This window comes from Suricata suricatta, chromosome 8, assembly GCF_006229205.1.
Source record: "Suricata suricatta isolate VVHF042 chromosome 8, meerkat_22Aug2017_6uvM2_HiC, whole genome shotgun sequence".
Lineage (NCBI taxonomy): Eukaryota > Metazoa > Chordata > Mammalia > Carnivora > Herpestidae > Suricata > Suricata suricatta.
Window position 1 is genome coordinate 22,527,769 of NC_043707.1, and position 7,341 is coordinate 22,535,109.

A 7,341-nucleotide genomic window follows, 5' to 3' on the forward strand; every position below is an offset into this window, starting at 1 on the left:
GAACCAGTGGGTGAAGGGCGGAGAGGGGGAAACAGAGGATCCAAAGTTGGCTACGTGCTGACAGCAGAGCCCCCATGTGGGTCTCAGACTCATGAACCATGAGATCATGACCTGAGCTAAAGTCGGACACTTAACTGACTCGCAACCCAGGCGCCCTGTACCCGTGTCAGTATGTGATAAGGGCACACACGTGGCACTTAGGCAGGTCACTCATGTGTACTGATTTCCTCATTAATCCTCACAGCCCCGTGAGATGCTGTCACTTTCTCTGCTTCGCAGACCAGGGAAACCAGGGCCAACCCAGGGAGCTCCAGGGCCTCACGGCAGACGGGCGGTGGAGCTGGGGCCTGAACCCCCTGTCCTGGCTCCAGAGCGCCTGCCCTTTCCCACCCGTTGTGCCCTCCCTTCACAGAAGGAAGTAGACATGCCACAAAGCAGTCTGTGTGAGACGCTTTGGGATTTGTGTTTTATTCCGTGTTATCCCTCAACGGCTGGTCAGCAACCCCCACACTGGTGTCCTGACCCTCTAATTCATCTCAGTCTGCGTTCTGGAAAATTCTGTTGGGTCCTACTCCCCCAGCGCCTCTCAGCTCCTCACCACCTCCATCCCTGGGGCTGCTCCCCCAGTTCGGGCTCCCCGTGACTTCTGCCGTGTCCGGCCGTGATAGGAGTCTGCTGTCTGCTCACTCCCGGCCTGCATCCGTCTCCACGCGGAGACCACAGTCATCTGAAAGATACAGTTCTGCCCATATCGTTCCGGATTGAACACCCCTCAGTACCCCGCTGCTCTTCGGGGCCTTGGACTCGGTACATGCAGGTGATGAGTAAGTGTCTGAGTGAGTACGTATTCTAAAAGTTAACTGTGTATTTTTCTCAGGATGAAGATCTTCTCCCAAGTAAATACTTGGAGGTGGACTTTCCCACGATAGTCATGAGAAAGCTGCACTGCATCCAGTGAGTATGGCTTTGACCAGCGGGGAGGCCCGGTCGGTTCAGCGGCAGCGCGCGGAGGCGGCCGCTCGGAACGCCAGAGGCCACATTTAGGGGACTCTTCTTTTTACCCCCTCCCCACTTGTTTTCTGGCCCCAAGATCCTCATTCTGAACTGTCTTCAAAATGAAATATACCCTCCCTTGCAACTCTTCTGTCCATTAACGTAATTTCTCTGAGCACGTAAATGGCCTGTAGTGGATTAATAATCTGAAGTTAAAGTTTTTTTAATGTTTTATTTATTTTTGAGAGTAGGGAGAAAAAGTATGATTGGAGGAGAGAGAGAGACACAGAAGCAGGCTCCAGGCTCTGAGCTGTCAGCACAGAGCCTGACATGGGGCTCCAACTCATAAACCGTGAGATCATGACCTGAGCCAAGGCTGGACGTTCAATCTACTGAGCCCCAATAATCTGAATTTTTATGTGTGCTTTGGCTACTTCTGTATCTCCAGGCATAGAAAGGGGCCTGGTCCAGAGCAGATATGTAGTCAACAGTGTGTGAAGAATCCTGGGAGGCCGAAGTAGGAGATAGTGTGGCGGCCTCCCCGAGTCCAACTCTGAAGAATTTTGCAGAGTTTGGGAATCTTTGCCGAGAGCTTTTGTAGCACCGTGGGAAACGCTTCATGCGGATCATCTCATTCAGTCCTCCGAGCTGACGTGTGAACTCCATGCTCTTACTGGCAGGTGAGGAAACTGAAGCTCAGAGATGTTCAGTTCATTTCCATAAGGTCACCTGTTGAGAAAGGGGCAGAGCTGAAATTTAAACCCTGACCTCAAGCCCAAGGTCAGATTTTCTCAGTGGTTTTAACCTATACTTCCTCCCCTTTTTACATTAGTCATTTCAACAAAATCTTCATTCTTACTTTTCAAAAAAACTTTAGTAAACATTAAAAATTTCACCTTGTCCTTTAAGGATGTGTACTCCTTACAATCCAGAAATATATTTTATGGTTTTTTTCCCCTTTCAAAATATAAGATTATATTACATGAAATGTGCATTTTATTTTAATTAAAAAAAATTTTTTTTGAGAGACAGAGTGAGACAGAGCATGAGTGGGGGAGGGTCAGAGAGAGAGGGAGACACAGAATCCGAAGCAGCTCCCGGCTCCGAGCTGTCAGCACAGAGCCTGACGTGGGGCAAGAACTTGTAAGCTGAAGTTGGATGTTCAGCTGACTGAGCCACCCTGGCCCCACGGAACACAGCCTAGCTTGTTAGAACACTGTGTGGAATAAGAGTGGGTGAGCCTAACCTAGCCCTAGAGGAGGTTTCCTGGGTGAAAACTGTGTATGGTGGTTGGGATACTGAATTCGGCTGATATCTGACTTTTTGCATATTCAGCAGGAGGGGAGAGTCACCACATAAAGTTACTGAACTTCAGGTCTGAGTAGGACTCAAGGTTTTTAGTTATCTGTGATTAGTAATTGCCATTTTAAAACTTTTAATCGAGTGAGCAGAGGCAGGAAATGAGAGACAGCTTGGAAAACACTGGAACATTTGGAAAACTACTGCTAGCCTATCTTTAGCGATTTCTAAGTCGTGAGTACTTCACGACTCGACGTCACATCCTGAGTATAATGCTCACGGAGCGAATCTGAGAGCTGACCCACTGGATTTTTCGTGTGTGCTCCTCGGGTCGGACATACTTACACAGAAGGCCCTCTGGGGCCGCCCTCGCCTGCAGCAGTAGCAGGACCTATTTGCCGTTTCTGTAGCGGGTGTTTGTATTTTTGCAGTAACTAAGCAACTTGACTCATTGCTCTCTCCCGTGTCCCCACAGATACAAGTCTTTCTTATCACAGCCCATCATAGAGTTACATTCAGAGGACACACTTCAGATCGGCAAGTACCCTTCACCTGAGTCATACAGTATGGACTACCTCTCTGCTTGTCTTCCCCTTTTCTGCTTAAAAATGGCGTGTGTGTGTGTGTGTGTGTGTGTGTGTGTGTGTGTGAGGGAGAGAGTCTGCGGGTGTCCATGTGATGTCACCGAGCATATACTCTTTGCATCACATTTACTGTAAAGGAATTTCAGACGACACCTGTTGAATTCAAAGACATGCCATTATTGGAGCAGACCTCCAAGATTTACCCGAACTCGAAGAGAAGCTAAAGAAATGTAACATGAATCCACAGTGAGATTTTTTTTTTTAAACCTCTAATGCATTTGTGATTTCATGCTAATGTGAAATAAGGTCAGTCGAAAGTGTAGCATGATACCCATGTCTCATTTTTTATCCTGAAACGTTAATCATTGCTACTGAGAGCAGTTTTCTAAAATTTTTTGAGGAGCAGTGTTTCTCCTGTTTTCACGTCAGAATCACGTGTATTGCTTTTGTAACATACTGATGCCTAATATCACACAGTTTGAGAGAAGAGAAGTATATGCATAAAAACCTGTAACTGGAGGGTGCCTGGGTGGCTCAGTTGTTTAAGCATCCAACTCTTGATTTCAGCTCAGGTCATGATCTCACGGTTGATGAGATTGAACCTCGCGTCAGGCTCTGTGCTGACAGCCTGGAGATGACAGGCAGTACGCGTGTGAAAGCAAGTGACCAGAAATGGGTGCACAAAGAAGCCCGGGATGCACGAGTCCAGCTGTCGCTCTGCAAAACAGGTGAAGGGAAAAGGCCAGCTGGACAGACGGCTGTAAGGGGTGTCAGAGACACACTGCTGTGACGGACTGAGGACAGAAAAGGAAGGGGACCTAGGAGAGCACTGAAGGGGACTGCTGGGAAAGGAATCCAAACAGACGAGATTGGAGGATGAGGTGGAGGATTTGGGAACCGGTTTTAGAAGTGGTTCTTACACCGCAATGGCAAGTTTCTTTCTGGAAAGGAACGCCAATTTATATTCCCACCTGTGTGTGACTGCAGGACCGCCCTCGGCAGCGCTCCCGACAGCGACACCCCGTTCTTCTGAGCTGTGCCGATTCAGCAAGTGACACGCAGTCTCGGAGCTCTGTGCTTCTTCGATTAGTTATAATTTTGAAATGAGACTGATATACTTACTGGTCATCTGTTTTCCATCTGTGAGCATTCTGTTCATGGTCTTTGCTCACTGTAGTGCATTTCTTTGAGAGAAAGAGAGCAGATTAGTGTAGGAGAGGGGCAGAGAGAGAGAGAGAGAGAGAGAGAGGAAGGGCAGGAAGGAGAGAGAGAGGGAGAGGCAGAAGGAGAGAATCCTAATCAGGCTCCATGCTCAGTGCAGAGCCCGACATAGGACTTGATCCCATGACCCTGGGATCATGACCTGAGTTCAAATCAAACCTGGACGTTCAACTGACTGAGCCAGCCAGGCACCCCTGTAGGGCCCTTCTTTAAACTAATTCCTGGGGCGCCTCGGTGGCTCACTCAGTAAAACGTCCGGCTTCGGCTCAGGTCATGATCTCACGGTTTGTGGGTTCGAGCCCCACGTCAGGCTCTGTGCTGACAGCTAGCGCAGAGCCTGGAGCCTGTTTCGGATTCTGTGTCCCCCTCTCTCTCTGACCCTCCCCTGCTCGCGCTGTCTCTGTCTCTAAAAAACTTTTTAATGTTTTTTTTGTTTTTTGAAACTAACTCCTAAGAGAGCTTTATAAAGGATGGTAACCCTCTGTTGTGGCTGCTCCCAACTGCTTCCAACTACTCAGGGGCCATAAGTTTAATTACGAGATATGACAGACAAGTTTAACTCTAGGGTGGTTAAATTTAGCATGGTGGCCTTACTTTGTGTGGTTATCTTTTATTGGTCATTCTCTGTACTTTTAGGCCGGAGCGTGAAGACCTTTCCATCTTTTCCTCCATTCTGTGGGTTAGTATGTTTACTTGAAACACTTCATCTATTTGGAATTGGCTTTGGCCCCTAACGGTGGGGGAAATCGAACCTTCCTGTGTTTTTCCAGCGCTAACCTGCTGTCCGGTGCTGTTTCCTCACTGTCTGGTGATGCCGCCTCACCTCATGCCGACATCCTCCGTCTCCCAGGGCTGCTTCCCACTCAGCGGCAGGAGCCCCGTCTGACCAGCACAGGAGCGCAGCCGGGAGGCTCAGGTGGCCAAGGTCAGAGAGGGAGTCGGTGAGCTGCACAGACTCAAGTCCAGCTTCCTTTTTCCTGGACTCCAGCTGCCCCAGAGGAATTTTCGTTTCCAAGGCCTCACCTAAAAGCTTTGATGACATCATGGAGCGGACTAACTACCAAAAGAAGCTGATTAGTCCAGGAGAGTAATTCAGTGTGATCGCCAGATCTCATCATGGAGAAGATCACATTTCAGCGTTTCTGGGGAAGCTCTCCCACAGACGCCACGTGTGTTCCAGAGACCAGCAGGACACCCCCACCGACACGGGGGGCGCACGGCGCCTCTCCACAGCCCTGTTCACAGCCCGGGAGCCGAGGCGACCCCTCTCTCCACGAACTGGCCTGGGGTTCCCGGCCCTGGGCTCGAAGAGGTCTGTGCAGTCCGTGAAATTCTGTGCCAACTCGCGTGCATACATGATGTTTTCACGGGGAGAGTGCTGTCAGAACCTCCATCTACATTTACGGGGAGCAGGTCTCTATTCCCAGAGACTGTTCCAAGAGTCAAAGGCTGCAGTTAAGAAGTCCATTGCCCTGTGACCAGCTATCACTTCTTCAGAAGCCATATGAACATATTGTCGGGTTGCCTGGGGGGCTCAGTCGGTTCAGTGTCCAACTTCAGCTCAGGTCATGATCTTACGGTTCGGGAGTTTGAGCCCCGCGTTGGGCTCTGTGCTAACAGCTCGGAGCCTGGAGCCTGCTTCCGATTCTGTCTCTCCCTCTCTGCCCCTCCCTTGCTCGCATTCTCTCTCTCTCAAAGATTAAAACCTTTTAAAAATTAAAAATAAATAAATACATATTGCCACACAGGCTCCATTTCAAATTTCTGTTCCAGTTCCTTCCTCAGTCCAAGTGCACTGTGACTGTTTTCTCCATATGGATGGTTAGACTACCTCGATTCAGTATCCTGCCTTTAAGCCACATGCCTTGGAATAAAGCCTCAAACATCAGACACATTGAAAAGTGTGTGGCTCCAAAAGGAGAGGGAAATGTTTGTAGATTTCCACTGGGAACCACTCAGATGAGGACATTTGCATTTAAACAGGACTTAACCTTATCACATTTCTGGAATGTGTAACTGTGGTTAAATCACATGCCCTTTGTCCAATATTGCTATAAACAATCATACAGCTACACGTTACTTTCGAGTCTAACCAATTAGATGAGGGTCGAACAAGAAATTGTTGAAAGAATAGGAAAAGGAGAAAGAAAAACATGACACATGAAACATTGAAATTCAAAGAAGTAACAAAGTTATCAGCTGCCACTAATTTAGTCAGGTGCACAAAGATATATACAAACAGTAACATCGCTCCTGTTTGCCCACTGAGCTAACCCAACAACACAGTACCCGGGAAGCACAGAAAAACTGTCTAGACAGAGATGTGCCATGCTCATGTTGAAAGCCATCAATCCTCTGCAAAGTTTAGTTCACAGTCATGCCAAACCATGAATGGCTGGGATTTATTTATTTTTTGTGTCCTCAGGACCTACCCCATAGCAGGGACCCAATAAAATAGATGGGTTAACGTGCTCTAGACCAATCAAAACCATAGAATTTTTCTAGGAACTAGAAGTTATACCAAAATTCCTTTCTACATAAAAATGGGAAACAATAACTGAAAAAAAACCAAAAAGCCCAGCTCTGCCAGATTTAAACATCGTTAGTTAGACATCGACAGTTACTATTAGCACAGCATGGTGTCGGTGTGCACGTGCACACACAACCCGAAGCCACGTGCCCATGAAAACAAAGCCAACAAAAAGTCAAAGCAGGTGTGAGACTTCTATGTTTCAAAAAAGAGAAGCATTTGAAACGAATGGAAAAGTGAAGAATCACTGCGGTACCTATTTCAGTAAATAAAATCCAACCATAACCTGAATCACATCAACCCTTCCTTCCTTCGCCCCAAATGCGACAGTGCTAACTAGTTTCCCACATCAGTCCATGCCACTGTCCGGCTCTGGCGGTCATCACCTCGCCCTGAGCCTGCTGCAGTCGCTTCTCGACTAGTCTTTCCCTCGCGTCCCTTCCCCTTCCTCCACAGTCCTAACTCAGCTGCTGCCAGAGAGCTCCTCCTAAAGCACCAACTTGGCTTTCTCTACCTTCTGCACATACAGACTCCCCCAGTTCTACTGCAGTGGTCCTCAAGCCACGACCCCCCAAAGCTGGCCCAGAAGCTTTTCTAACAATGGTCTTCCACAGGTGAGTGCAAGGCCGATCAATACTGCCTGTCTCTAAAAGTTGACGTCCACAGTCCTAGGTGTGTGTGTGTTTTAATCCTGCCATCTTGGGGTTGTTTCAG

General features: G+C 48.2%; 1 long non-coding RNA gene across 3 annotated transcripts; it reads left to right on the forward strand.

Annotated features, from left to right (window-relative positions):
- Nucleotides 1–875: 875 nt before the first annotated feature.
- LOC115298540 lies at nt 876–5,693 on the forward strand. Of its 3 annotated transcripts, XR_003911782.1 has the most exons (5): nt 876–954; nt 1,442–1,673; nt 2,768–3,604; nt 4,734–4,776; nt 4,868–5,693. It is a non-coding gene; the product is annotated as an uncharacterized LOC115298540 (long non-coding RNA). The 3 variants fall into 3 exon arrangements; XR_003911780.1 differs by lacking the exon at nt 1,442–1,673; XR_003911781.1 differs by lacking the exon at nt 876–954 and having other exon boundaries at nt 1,298–1,673.
- The last annotated feature ends 1,648 nt before the right edge of the window (nt 5,694–7,341 follow it).